Source organism: Palaemon carinicauda, chromosome 30, assembly GCF_036898095.1.
Source record: "Palaemon carinicauda isolate YSFRI2023 chromosome 30, ASM3689809v2, whole genome shotgun sequence".
In the NCBI taxonomy this organism is placed as follows: Eukaryota; Metazoa; Arthropoda; class Malacostraca; order Decapoda; family Palaemonidae; genus Palaemon; species Palaemon carinicauda.
The window spans coordinates 23,839,051-23,854,640 of NC_090754.1; the positions used below are offsets into that span (position 1 = coordinate 23,839,051).

At 42.8% G+C, this 15,590-nt stretch overlaps 1 protein-coding gene across 1 annotated transcript in view; it reads right to left on the reverse strand.

The window, feature by feature from the left end:
* LOC137623430 (ATP-dependent RNA helicase TDRD9-like) overlaps positions 1-15,590 on the reverse strand; it is a 266,190-nt gene that overhangs the window by 12,465 nt on the left and 238,135 nt on the right. The gene's annotated exons all lie outside the window — the stretch shown is intronic.

Consider the following 15,590-nt stretch of genomic DNA (forward strand, 5'->3'; position numbering starts at 1 on the left):
GGCATCCCTCCGGAGAGAGTGTACCCATGATAGAAGTAGGTCCTAGCATCCAATGGCAGGGGGCCGGCAGTCGGCCGGGTGCCAAGGTAACCCAAGGGAGGGTTAGGGTACACTCAAGAGGGGGAACCCCCTGTTGGACAAATCGCTGCCAGTGGCTACCCCCATAGAACGCTATGAAGGGTATATGTACCAGAGCGGCCTGCTCAACAGGAGATCAAGATAGCCCTATCACTCCACCCAAGGGAGGAGTTGTAGGACTAGGGACAGATGTGTATAGGCTAGCCTACACCAAAGGAATAGGTGGGGAGGGAGAAGAAGAGGGGGTCTTCCATAGGGGAGGCTCTGTACAAGAACGGCCACCAAAGGAAGGGAGGACGCTCCCTAGCCTAGGGTAGGTAACCAGAATGAGAACGGTGCAAGAGTACCGTCTCAAACTATAACAGTACAGATCTAGCCCCCCCCCAAGGCCTAACCTAGATAAGGAGTGTTAAATCCCATGCTAGGTAGGCTGAAAGACACATCGCAAGTTGCATGGAAGGGAAAGTAACCTAACCATAAGCAACTGAGGAAGGACAGAGCCGTTCCTCTTTCTCGATCGCAACCCTAAGGGGGGATCATTCCCTTAAGGTAGACAGAGAAGCGATAAATACTCTGATTGTAGACAAGATTCCCCTATATAGAAGGGGAAGCATGGCCACACACAGGGAATGCCCGTAGGCAGGGGATGAAGGGAGCATATAGGGGTTCCTACATTTAGGTTAGGTTAGAAAGGTACGCAATCAAACCGGTCCCCTATATGGTCCCTGAAGGCGAAAAACACTTGCATCACAGTTAACAGTATGATAAATAATGCCACTATCTTCATAACTTAACCTAGGATCACTGGAATATATCATGCATGAACACAAGAGCTAAGCAATCTAGCCTAGGGGCTAAGCTAGCAATCTAGTATGGGGTCAAGCGATGACCGGATAATAGAGCGTTAAAACACGATATATGAAGTTCCTAGCTATGAAGACTAAATAACTAACAATATCAATTAGTTAAGAGGCCGGAAAAAGCTGTTCTGACTAGCTAAATAAGGCATGCAAGAGAACAGCGACGCCATAAAATGGCGTGTCCGGTAGCAGCACAGCTCCGCCACAAAACACGAATTATTACGAAAAGTATAAGTTACTTTACGGCCAGAGCTTATTTAAACAATACTGGGACCTGGTACTCAACTTTCCAGAAGAAGGCGAGGCAGAAGGTAGCGACATAATGGCGATGCAAGTCGATAAAAATCGCACAAGGGGAAATCCGTCTAAGCAAGGTAGCTACAAGCAGAAGGATGAGGACAGACGTGACGTCATTTAGCAATGGCGCCCGTTTGTTTACGTTTCGAGTACCAAAAGTAGCCACGGACGAGTGTAACTGTGGAACGGCTCCCCATTTATTCTCCACCTTTCCATATCGAAGTTTTAACTCTATATGGGGTGCAGATAGCTATATGGCGTGTTAATACATGCGTCCCCTGTTGATACACGATGTCTTAAAGGGAAACCTTTAAGATACTCGCACCAGAAGTAAGAATTCTGTGATAACCTGTGGTTTAATTCTCTGGGAATATCCTTGTAGTTAATATACCCAAGGAAGCTACCAAAAGGAACCTTCCATCAGGACGTCATGGCTTGAGCCCAAAAATATATATATATACATACATACATACACCAAGGCACTTTCCCCAATTTTGGGGGTAGCCGACATCAAACAAATGAAACAGAAAAGGTGACCTCTCCTATCTACATTCCTCCCAGCCTGACAAGGGACTCAACCGAGTTCGGCTGGTACTACTAGGGGTGCCACAGCCCACCCTCCCCCTTTATCCACCACAGATGAAGCTTCATAACGCTGAATCCCCTACTGCTCCTACCTCCGCGGTCTTCCATGGCACCGGAGGAAGCAGCAGAGCCTACTGGAACTGCGTCACAATCGCTCGCCATTCATTCCTATTTCTAGCACGCTCTCTTGCCTCTCTCACATCTATCTTCTTATCACCCAGAGCTTCCTTCACTCCATCCATCCACCCAAATCTTGGCCTTCCTCTTGTACTTCTCCCACCAACTCTTGCATTCATCACCTTCTTTAGCAGACAGCCATTTTCCATTCTCTCAACATGGCCAAACCACCTCAACACATTCATACCCACTCTAGCTGCTAACTCATTCTTACACCCGTTCTCACCCTCACTACTTCGTTCCTAACCCCATCTACTCGACATACACCAGCCATACTCCTTAGACATTTCATCTCAAACATATTCACTTTCATCCCTCACAAATACAATCCATACATCACAATTGGTACAATCACTTTCTCATACACAACTCTCTTTACATTCATGCCCAACCCTCTTATTTTTTACTACTCCCTTAACTGCCCCCAACACTTTGCATCCTTCATTCACTCTCTGACGTACATCTGCTACCACTCCACCATTTGTGCAACAACAGACCCAAAGTACTTGAACTGATCCACCTCCTCAAGTAACTCTCCATTCAACATGACATTCAACCTCGCACCACGCTCCCTTCTCGAACATCTCACAACCTTACTCTTACCCACAATAACTCTCTTCTACCTTCTCTCACACACCCTTCCAAATTCTGTCACTAATCGGCCAAGCTTCTCTTCCGCGTCTGCAACCAGTACAGTATCATCTGCATACAACAACTGATTTACCTCCCATTCAAGGTCATTCTCGTCTACCAGTTTCAATCCTCGTCCAAGTACTCGAGCATTCACCTCTCTCACCACTCCATCAACATACAGTACAAGTTAAACAACCACGACAACATCACACATCCCTGTCTCAGCCCCACTCTCACCAGAAACCAATCCCTCACTTCATTTCCTATCCTAACACATGCTTTACTACCCTTGTAGAAACTTTTCCCTGCTTGCAAAAACCTTCCACCAACTCCACATAACCTCATCACATTCCACATTGCTTCCCTATCAACTCTATCATACGCTTTCTCCAGATCCATAAACGCAACATACACCTCCTTACCTTTTGCTAAATATTTCTCGCATATCGGATTAATTGTAAGAATCTGATTCATACAACCCCTACCTCTTCTAAAACCACCCTGTACTTCTAAGATTGCATTCTCTGTTTTATCCGTAATCCTATTAATCAGTACTCTACCATACACTTTTCCCACCACACTCAACAAACTAATACCCCTTGAATTACAACACTCATGCACATCTCCCTTACCCTTATATAGTGGTACAATACACAGACAAACCCAATCTACTGGTACCATTGACAACACAAAACACACATTAAACAATCTCACCAACCATTCAAGTACAGTCACATCCCCTTCCTTCAACATCTCAGCTCTCACACCATCCATACCAAATGCTTTTCCTACTCTCGTTTCATCTAGTGCTCTCCTCACTTCCTCTCTTGTAATCTCTCTCTCATTCTCATCTCCCATCACTGGCACCTCAACACCTGCAACAGCAATTATATCTGCCTCCTTATTATCCTCAACATTCAGTAAACTTTCAAAATATTCCGCCCACGTTTTCCTTGCCTGTGTGCATATATATATATATATATATATATATATATATATATATATATATATATATATATATTAGGTAGTAGGTTGGCCAGGGCACCAACCGTCCGTTGAGGTACTACCGCTAGAGAGTTATGGGGTCCTTTGACTGGCCAGAAAGTACTACATTGGATCCTTCTCTCTGGTTACGGTTCTTTCCCTTTGCCTACACATACACCAAATAGTGTGGCCTATTCTTTAAAGATTCTCCTCTGTCTTCATACACATGACAACACTGAGATTACCAAACAATTCTTCTTCACCCAAGGGGTTAAATAATGCATTGTAATTGTTCAGTGGCTACTTTCCTCTTGGTAAGGGTACTAGAGACTCTTCAGCTATGATAAGCAGCTCTTCCAAGAGGACATTCCAAAATTAAACCATTGTTCTCTAGTCTTGGGTAGTGCCATAGCCTCTGTAACATGGTCTTCCACTGTCTCTTGGGTTAGAGTTCTTTTGCTTGAGGGGACACTCAGGCACACTATTCTATTTAATTTCTCTTCCTCTTGCTTTACTAAAGCTTATATAGTTTATTTAGGAAATATTTTTTTAATGTTGTTACTGTTCTTAAAATATTTTATTTATCCATGTTTCCTTCCCTAACTGGGCTATTTTCCCTGTTGTTGGCTCCTGCTTTTCCAACTATGGTTGTAGCTTAGCAAGTAATAATAGTAATTTAAGAATAAAGAATATACTGAATGTGGCTTAAGAACACCAGTTAACACATTACCATACCACAATACGTACAGTACAATACTGTACATCACATACAAAATATACCATACGTATTGCATTCAATCAATGTTACCCTTACTGTAGAGAGGGACATTTTCTTCAACTCGCTCATACTTTCAACCTTAGCTAATTTATTGTACAGTAATGCATTGTGGTTTTTAACTTAAAAATGTACTTATTGATATGAAATCAATTGTAAATAAATAAGTATGAGATTATGAGGAAAGTATATGTTATGGTCTGTTATTTATTTACCAAAATGAAAGAAAATATATTGTTAATGTATTTGATTTACATAGTAGCATTGTGTGTGCACAATACAGTACTATTCATTGTAAATAAATATGATGAAGATTGAAAGGAAAAATATATTATGATCTGTTATTCATTTACCAAAATAAAAGAAAAATATATCGCTAATGTGTTTGAAATGCATAAGACCATTGAGCATATGTACATATAGTACATATACACAATACAGTACTGTTCATTGTTTTCTTTTTTTTTCAGACTTGAAAATATACTTAATGATATGAAATAATTGTAAAAAAATATCTTATTTCCAGTGTACTTTTTTCCTACAAGCCTACTATTATTATTTATATGTAATAAAGGTAAACTGGTCTTCTAACGTGAGTCCACGCACAATAAAGGATTTGAATGGTGTCATTCTCTCAACTAGCTCTACTATAGTATTGCAAGTTGAGAGAATAGCAGGAGTCCATTGTTCTGGCAGAAAGAGATGGAAATGCCGAGGATTCTACATCAACCTCCGCTTGTCTATACAAAGAAAACTTGCAATTTATTCTTAGAATAGGAAATAATTGAAAAGAGGACACACTTCATAATATGACAGACCAAGACAAAGTTAGGTAACACTTAGCTATAATAGGATGCTAAAAATGTAGAGTAACTCATTAAGACTACAATTGCAAAAACTGCCAAGGAATTTGGACTTTTAGAATCAACACTAAATAAAACATCTACATCATAACTAAACAGTATGTTTTGATTTGTCTGACTTAAGCCCTCCATTCCATTCAGACCTCTTAACATTTACTCTAATTAGGCCAATCAAAGATATGCAGATATCTTTACACCTCGAAAAGTTTTATCACCCCGGGGTTATGAGGACATTTGGAGCCTCGGCAACACAAAAAAGGCGGAACAACAGAATTAGAATAAAAACAGTTCCCATTCATAGCAGTATTCAGAAGAGGCATGCCATACAAGTAAATGAATAGAGTTAACATTTATAGGGTATACTTTCGGCGCAGCTGAAAGACGAGCCATGATAATTTTAGTGAGGGATAACTACCCAATACGCTAGTTAGCGGGTGGAGGGTGGGGTAGACTGGCTACCCCGCTCACTCACACCTCTCGGCTGAGTAACCACTTTGCTTTATGGCAGGACTTCTCGGGGGACAGAGTGGCAGGCCAATTTGTATAAATAGCTCCAGTTTGTATACTAGGAAAAATACAAATTACTTACACAAATTTGTTATTTGTTCCGATGTAGATACAAACCCTCCGCTATTTATAGGGTGACTTACTCTTAGGAGGGAGGAAGTCCTCACCAACTGGCCTTGGTCATAATCCGGGGTCCTCTCTATTTCGATCTGTGATCGATAGTAGATGGGACCCTACCCTCGCTAAAATCAAGTGCCAATATGAGGTAATGCACTGACAACAGCCTGCAGAAGCTTGTGTGTGAGTGGAACTAACAGTGTGGCTTGTCTTTAGCATAAGAACCTGAGTGCAAAACCTATTGTTCTTAAAGACTTACCCAATACCCTCCCTCTAAAAGGTATTGGGGACGTAACAAAGTATTCTTCTATACTTAAGAGGCAAAAGGGAAATGGGTCTTACCTGCAGCGAGGTGAGGTCAGCTATGCTGAGGCTTGCGGAGCTGTTTACCCCCGAGGGGAGAAGGTGAAAGGAAGAAAGGAGCCAGGCATTCTTACTCATTCACCCCAGACTAAGCCCTCAACCCTCTGCTACTTGTCCATCAAGGAGCCTGAGGTGTTTAGACCATTTGTTATGTGACCACCACAGGACCAATGGAAAAGGTCTCCATGTTCTTGTGGGTTACGTCTTTGCAGGTAGTGGGCCGTGAAGGTCGCCATGCCAACTTAAAGTATTTACACCACAGAGTAGTTTCTTGAACGCCAGAGACGTAGCAACGCCACTGACGTTACGAGCTCTGGGTCTTAGGATGGAGGGGAGTCAAGATTGAAAGTAACCTCAATTGCCTTCCGATCCCAGAGGGGAAGGAAATACTTGAGGTCCTCCTCTTGACCTTCCCCGTGCTGGTCAACAGTGCCGACACACGGGGGCGAGCTGGTATCGTTCTTTAAGGTATGGACACAGACTCCTCACTGGGTAAAACCACAGTTGATGGGTTTTCGGTTACCGAACGAAGCCTCTTTATTCGAAATGGGCTGCACATAGGGTACAGCACACTCAGATTTTGAGTATTGGCAATCCACTCAGGGACGCCGCTGAGGATTACTTCTCCCCGTCTCCTAGGGTAGGAGACATCAGAAGATGGATCATACAACACACTAACTCTCTTGGTCAAAAGCCCAAGTGACTAGAAAGGCCGTCTTCCGTGTAAGGAAGCGATCTGCTGCTGGGCAAAAGGTTCATAGAGGGACCTTCAGAGACTGAAGGACCCAAACCACGTTCCCAGGAGGAGGTTGAGATCCGACGGGGGACAAGTTATCTCACACTTGTATAAGTAAAGGCATCGATGGGAGAGAATCCCCTTCCACGACATCAGTCACAAAAGACCGAACACTTCGCCCAGAAGACCAACGCTGAAAAGTGTCTGAGGAGCCTAGACATCTTTTCCGTAACTTGATGCGAAAGGCCTCTCTGAGAGGGGTGGTGTAGAATCATCCGAAGCGTGAAGTCAAAGCAAAGCTACGGCTTAGGAAAGTGTTAGCATGTGGCTGTTTGGAAGATCGTGCCGTGGAAGAAGATCCCTCGGAACTCCGTCATGAGCTGTAGAAGATCTGGGAACTATTCTGCGGGTTGCCATAGCGAGGCTATTGGAGCTCCGTCAGGGGCTGCAGGAGGTCTGGGAACCATTCTGCGGGATGCCATAGCAAAGCTATTGGAGTCATTGATAAGACCTTGCTTATCCTGACTTGGCTGAGGACTTTTTCACCAGACCGAATTATCATTATTATCATTATTACTAGCCAAGCTACAACCCTAGTAGGAAAAGCAAGATGCTATAAGCCCAAGGGCTCCAACAGGGAAAAATACCCCAGTGAGGAAAAGAAATAAGGAAATAAATAAATGAGAATAAATTAAAAATATATCATTCTAAAAACAGTAACACTGTCAAAACAGATATGTCCTATACAAACTATTAACGACGTCAAAAACAGATATGTCATACATAAATTATAAAAAGACTCATGTCAGCCTGGTCAACATAAAAACATTAGCTCCAACTTTGAACTTTTGAAGTTCTACTGATTCAACTACAGTGAACCCTCGTTTATCGCGGTAGATAGGTTCCAGACGCGGCCGCGAAAGGTGAAAATCCGCGAAGTAGTGACACCATATTTACCTATTTATTCAACATGTATATTCAGACTTTTAAAACCTTCCCTTGTACGTAGTACTGTTAACAAACTACCCTTTAATGTACAGAACACTTAATGCATGTACTACAGTACCCTAAACTAAAACAGGCACAAATATTAAAGGTGATTTTATATCATGAGTTTCCTAAACACGCTAAAAAGCACAATAAAAAATGGCAACCAATGTTTTGTTTACATTTATCTCTGATCATAATGAAGAAACAAACTGGAGGTAGAGCTTTGCTTATTACCCAGACATATTTCCCATACTTTTCCCTTAGAACTACATCACATCTTCCTACTTTAGATATATATAAATATATATATATATATATATATATATATATATATATATATATATATATATATATATATATATGTGTGTGTGTGTGTGTGTATATATATGTATATATATATATATATATATATATATATATATATATATATATATATATATATATATATATATATTTATATGTATACACATATACATACCTACATATATACATATATACATAAATACATATATACATAAATACATGCATACATATATATATATATATATATATATATATATATATTACTGTATATATATGGGTTATGGAAAAAATCCGCGAAGTGGTGAATCCGCGATGGTAGAACCGCGAAGTGGCGAGGGTTCACTGTACCTGATTAGGAAGATCATTCCACAACTTGGTAACAGCTGGAATAAAACTTCTGGAATACTGTGTAGTATTGAGCCTCATGATGGAGAAGGCCTGGCTATTAGAATTAATTGCCTGCCTAGTATTACGAACAGGATAGAATTGTCCAGGGAGATCTGAATGTAAAGGATGGTCAGAGTTATGAAAAATCTTATGCAACATGCATAATGAACTAATTGAACGACGGTGCCAGAGATTAATATCTAGATCAGGAATAAGAAATTTAATAGGCCGTAAGTTTCTGTCCAACAAATTAAGATGAGAATCAGCAGCTGAACACCAGACAGGAAAACAATACTCGAAACAAGGTAGAATGAAAGAATTAAAACACTTCTTCAGAATAGATTGATCACCGAAAATCTTGTAAGACTTTCTCAATAAGCCAATTTTTTGTGCAATTGAAGAAGACACAGACCTAATGTGTTTCTCAAAAGTAAATTTGCTGTCGAGAATCACACCTAAAAATTTGAAAGTCAGACAAATTTAAAGAAACATTATCAATACTAAGATCCGGATGTTGAGGAGCCACCTTCCTTGACCTACTTACAATCATACTTTGAGTTTTGCTAGGATTTAACTTCATACCCCATAATTTGCACCAAGCACTAATTTTAGCTATATCTCTATTAAGGGATTCACCAACCCCAGATCTGCATTCAGTGGATGGAATTGATGCAAAGAGTAGCATCATCTGCATATGCAACAAGCTTGTTTTCTAAGCCAAACCACATGTCATGTGTATATAGTATGAAAAGTAATGGGCCAAGAACACTACCCTGTGGAACAACGGATATCACATTCCTATACTCACTATGGTGCCCATCAACAACAACTCTTTGAGATCTATTACTTAAAAAATCAATAATAATGCTAAGAAACAACCCACCCACTCTCGACTGTTTCAGTTTGAAAACAAGTGCCTCATGATTAACACGGTCAAAGGCAGCACTAAAATCAAGGCCAATCATAAGAACTTCCTGACCAAAATCAAGGGATTTCGGTACGGCATTGGAGATTGTAAGAAGGGCATCACATGCTCCAAAGCCTAAACGAAAACCAAATTGCAAACTAGGGAGTATATGACTACCTTCAGCAATCCTATTAAGATGTTTTGACAGAAGACGTTAAAAAACTTTAGATAATATGGGAGTTATGGAAATTGGGCGGTAAACAGTGGGACTTGAGCTACCACAAACACATTTACAAAGAGGAGTAATATTACCAATTCTCCAACAAGTGCTAAAAGCTCCTCTTTTTGCTAACTTGCGCAAAATAACAGATAACTTTGGAGCTAAGAAATCTGCTGTCTTTATAAAAAACAAAGGAAAAATGCCATTTGGGTCTACACCTCCATAAGCATCAAGGTCCATCAACAGAGCTTTAATCTCACAAGATCGAAAAGCTAAACTAGTTAGTTTAGCCTCAGGAAAACAGAATGAGGAAGTTCAAGTTTTTCATTACTCTGTTTACTGTCAAAAACATCAGCCAAAAGGGTTGCCTTTTCCTTTGAACAGTGAGTGACTAAGCCATCTGGTTTAAGTAAAGGAGGAACTGTTGCATCTACACCAAAGAGTGCAGATTTAAGGGTAGACCACCATTTATGTTCCTGAGTTGTACCAAAAAGGGTTTCTTTTATGGTTAAATTGAACTCCTTTTCAGTTGAGGCATAAACTCTCTGACCAAAAGCTCGAAGCTGAGTATAGTTATCCCAGGTCAAATCTGATCTGTTACCCTTCCAAAGATGATAGGCCTCCTGCTTCTCCAAATAAGCCCGTCTACAATCATCATTGAACCACAGTTTGTCCTTCACTCAGTACCTTAGCACACGAGAAGGGGTACGCCTATCAATTATGATGACTAGATTCTCATTCAAAGGGACAACATGATCTACACTACTATATAATTGTGACCAATTCAAGCACAAAAGATCATGCAAAATCCCATTCCAGTCTGCTTGGGATTTCATATAAATTTTACAAGAGTATTATATATCAGGGACAGGCTCCTCAGTCTTCACTACTAATGAAATCAAGGCATGATCAGATGTCCCGACTGGAGAACCAACCTCACTAGTTATAACGCCAGGGGAGTCAGTGTATACGAGGTCCAAGCAATTACCAGACCTGTGAGTAGCTTCATTTATGATTTGCTCACAGCCTGATTAAGAGGCAAAGTCTAAAGCTCTTAAGCCATGGCGATCGGTAGGAGAGATAGAACTTAACCACTCCCTATGGTGAGCATTAAAATTACCAACAAAGACAAAGGAAGCCTTTCTATCATCTTCTTGTATCTTAGCCAAAATGGTAAGAAGACAATCGAAGATAGAATCACCCATGTCTGGATTCCGGTAGATCGAACACAAATAAAAGTTGTTAAAAAAAACAAGGCACACCTCTAAGCCGCCCCACCGATCTTGGAATACATCTTGTTTGAGGGCCAGGTGTTGCGGGACTGGGGAATGGTCAACTGGGAGCCTGAAGATCAGGGCTGCTGCGAGCATAACCACAGTTGGGGACCCCACAAAGTTGAGACTTTGTTGGATACAAGATGATTCCAAGACACTAGGAGCCCACTATCTGGGTGGTTTTGCAAGCACATTCCTGTACCAGGATTGATGAGAGCAGATGGGGGCAACTAGTTGTCCTCTGTCCATCTGAGGCTTCATAATGCTAGATGGTTCTCTAAGAGAGGTGAATGCTGGTACCTTTCTAAATCGGGCCAACGGACGAGGCTGCAATGGTGCGGCATATGCGACCCCTATCTTTTGATGCATTATAGAGAGCATCAGGTACAGAGGGAAGACGAAAAGACAGGCCTCTTTGCAGAAGATCTCGTCTGCCACCCATCATCCGCGGGTTGTCCAGCGGTGAGGGGGGGGGTGCATAGTAATAAACACATCTCGAGATGATGTCGAGATGTGTAACTAATTGCACATTCTTGCACCGAAGGGGAACAGCTTGTTCTCCCTCCAACTGCCTCTAAACCAGTGTGGTTGGCCGAATAAGACCGATATCAAACGGAAAACCAGTTAATCAGTACAGCTTATGTTATAATAGCGAATACCCATAGAGATCGCTTTCTGGACAAGAGAGTGTGCGGTAATCACCGAACTTGTCTAACCAAATCCAAGAGGGGATTGAGATGTATCTTCAATCTATTGTTGGGTGGGTAAAGAGCATAAGTCTACTACGGAGTAGTAACACCGAACTGTGAGCATGACAAACATACATGCATAGTTTGACATAAAAGTCGTGTCCGGAACTCAGTTGGAGAAAGTTGAAAACGTTCGTAACGGAGGTTTCTCCTACTTAGGACAAAAAACGTTCGTACTTCTCCGTCTCCGATCAGTAACCTAGCATTTATATTAAATGTTCCCTACTAGGGAACAGATATGCTTATGAGAAGTTTCCAGCCAAAGCCTTTGTAGGAGACTAAGACTTCTGATCGGGGGAAAGGAAAAATGCCTATAAGCAGGCGGAACGTAAATGCCGTATGTCTGGTTACAGGAAAATAGCCAAGTAATGTACTGAATAACCTGGTTTCAGTAAGGGATATAAATATACAACTTAATAGAACAGAGTTCTAATTGCAAGATGTATATAGCCCTTATTGGCAGAAAGATCGCTTGCACGCATATATGTATTTCTCCATTTGCGCTAGCGCATGCGTATTCTCTGCCTCCAGGAAAACGTTTGCAACAAATCCGGTTGCGGGAATAATGTATGTGCGACGAATCACAACATTATTGCCGAAAGAATTTTGATCGCTGACTAACTGTAATATTTTCTTGAATGAGAGAGAACATGTTCTCAAACTAAATATACAGTTATAGAGGCCATCATTTCCCCTTTGGTTTACCCCTCCTCTTTATGTGAGGGGGTAGCCAGTATTCATTACACAGAAACTGATGTCTGGTTACCTGTGAGCGGGGTTTGAAGCGTTGGTAAACGTAATGAAAAGTTGCCCACGCTGTTGCTATCATTCTTTTAACATCAGCTAACAATGTTCCTTCGGGACCAATTGTTCGAAACAAAAACCCTGTAAGGATAGAATAAAAGTCTCGGAAGCCCATCGTGTAAAAGGCAAGTCGTTATACCCTCGGTACAATGACGGGGGAGGCTGCCTCCATCAAACGGTAGGACCGAGTTCAAGACAATACCGTCGCAGTTTTGTCTTGGCTAGAGCGCATGCGCCGGGACGGCCTACGGCCTTCATGAAGTTTTAACAATACCCATTGAAGTTCTGTAAAAACTTCTCAGGATTGAGTCTCCCGAAAAGGGTGAAGTCTCGTATGTCAGGGTTTGCTTCAAGAAGGCCAGACATAATTGCCATCGACCGCTTACCCGGAGGGATTGCCACTGAACGCTTACCCGAAGGGGTTGCCATCGAACGCTTTCTCGCTAGCGAGAAAACTACCGTCTAAATCAGGCAAGGCCTGTCAGGGGAAATGAACTGGAATATTAAGAATTTTTCAGTCCTCGCTCATTTCCGTCTGCTAACCAAACCACCTGAAGTGGGAAGGTGGAGGAAAGATGACGGTGGTTCGCTCGAAAAACGAAAGGATCGGTGCTGGCGAAACCAGACCAGCTGATATAGTAATCAGCTGGGAGTGCAGAGTGACGCATCAAGTCACACCTTTGGAAGACCCATCCCTCAGGGGGTGGAGGTTGACCACAGAGTCCCCAGAATAAAGGGAAGTTGTGCCGAGAACCAGCAGGAACTCCGTCGCCAATTCCTAATGGAATTTTCAGGAATCGTGCTACGTGACCAGGACCCAAAGCAACTGTGTCAGAGTTACCTGTAGAGATTCGCAAACCCCCAGGCAGAAGACATCCCTCTGTCATAAGAGCAAAAGTCTTGATGACGATGGGCGTGCGCGAACAATTCACGGGATGAGAGCTCATAAAAACTCTTGTCATGAAACCAAAACTCTTGTGCACTCGTGAACACCTCTTGTCATAAGAGTTGCTCGTGCACCCCAAATGATTGCGCGCCCAGGTGCTCGCGCGCGCATGCCAAGTTGGTCATGCGAGCGCCCCACATCGGCTGTGTGCGTCAATCCGATAGCACGCGCCAGATCAGCCGTGTGCGCCCCAAAGGTCGAGAGCGCCAATTTGGTAGTGCGCGCCAATTCAATCGCGTGCGCCAACTTGGTCGCGCGTGCCAGATTGGTCGTGCGCGCCCCATAGGTCGTGAGCGCCACGCGGGCGCCACATCGGCAGTCCGTGCCAATTTGGTTGTGCATGCCAAACCGGTCGTGCGTGCCCGATCATCCGTGCGCGCCAATTTGCACCCGGAAGCTCTCAGTGTGGCGAAAGTACTCACTACTACATTCACCCGAAGGTTCACTATAGCCTGTGATGTGTGAGCGCGAAAGGTCAACACAACTCGAGTCCCCAAACTCTGTCACATAAGTATGGCTATGATCACGAGAACCCAAAGGTTCGGCATAAACAGCGTTGTGAGACCCTGAAGGGTCAGCGCAAACGAGAAACGGAAGTTTCTGTCACGAGGCCCCGTAGGATCAGCGTGATAAAGGGCACGAGAGACTATAGGCCTAACGTAGCCTGTGTTGCAAGACCCTGAAGGGTCAGCGGAACGAGAAACTGAAGTTTCCCTGTCACTAAACACTGAAGTGTCGAAGTGACTAGAGAATGTCGCTTAACATAGGGCTCTCGCTCCGCCCCGGAAGGAGAACCATAAGCGTAACGGGGGACCGCCTATGCCCAGAGGCGGTCTTCTCTCGAGGACGAGAGACAGGTTCCCCCGAAGGGATAACCTGCTTCGGAGAAAGTTCTGCCACCGCCCCTGGTGGATCAGCAAGCTCTAACAAGTTATTTCTCGCGAACGAGAGGGAAGTTCTCCCAAAGGAGATCGCCGAAGACAAGCTTTCTCCCAGATCTATGGGAATAAAGCGTAGGTGTAAAATATCTCTCTTGCAAACGAGGGAGAAGTCCTCCCGAAGGAGGGCATTGCCAAACACAAGCTTTCTCCCAGCTCTATGGGAAAAGAGCGTAGGCTTAATAATATCTCTTTCGCGAACGAGAGTGAAGTCCTCCCGAAGAGGGACATCGCCTAAAACAAGCTTTCTCCCAGCTCTATGGGAAAAAAGCATAGGCGTAAGAAACTCTCTCCCGCGAACGAGAGAGAAGTCCTCCCGAAGGAGGACATCGCTTAAGGCAAGCTTTCTCCCAGCTCTAAGGAAAAAAAGCGTAGGCGTAAAAATCTCTTTCGCGAACGAGAGAGAAGTCCTCCCACAAGAGGACATAGCCTAAGTAAAGCTTTCTCCCAGCTCTATGGGGAAAAAAGCATAGGCGTAAAAAAAAATCACTCACGCGAGAGAGAGAGAGAGTGAGTTCCCCTCGAAGGAGGAACATCAAGTTGAAGGTTGACCGCGAATGCTACCTCGTAACAAGGACAGCACAAGAGCTACCACATGGAGCAAAGGATAACGAACAGGGCGGCCGTAGCACTCAGCCTTGTGTTCTACGTCACTGCTACCTGTGAAGAAAAGGAAGTTGTGATCAATTACAATCCATGTTCCGATGCACAAAATACACTATTCGGGGAATAATTCACCTTCCTTTTAAGATAATTCCTCGAAAGGGAGCTGAACTGTTATACACTTTAATTCAGTAATGAAATAAACGCACGGCAGTGTTGAGAACCTGCCGACCAACAGTCGCAGGGAGGGCGGCAATGACAACTCCCTTACGGCAGAGGCAGTCGGATACGTTGTTAACTGCAAAGTTACAAGTATCTAACAACGTATATTTCCATTTATACATATATACACTCATATATATGTAAGATAAATGAAAACACACAAGAAAAAAAAAATAAAACAGAAAAACAAAATCAGGTAAGTCTTTGCGGGAGAGAAGGGCAGCATGTCCGTCCTCTACCAAGCAGATGGGGTAGTTATCCCTCACTAAAAT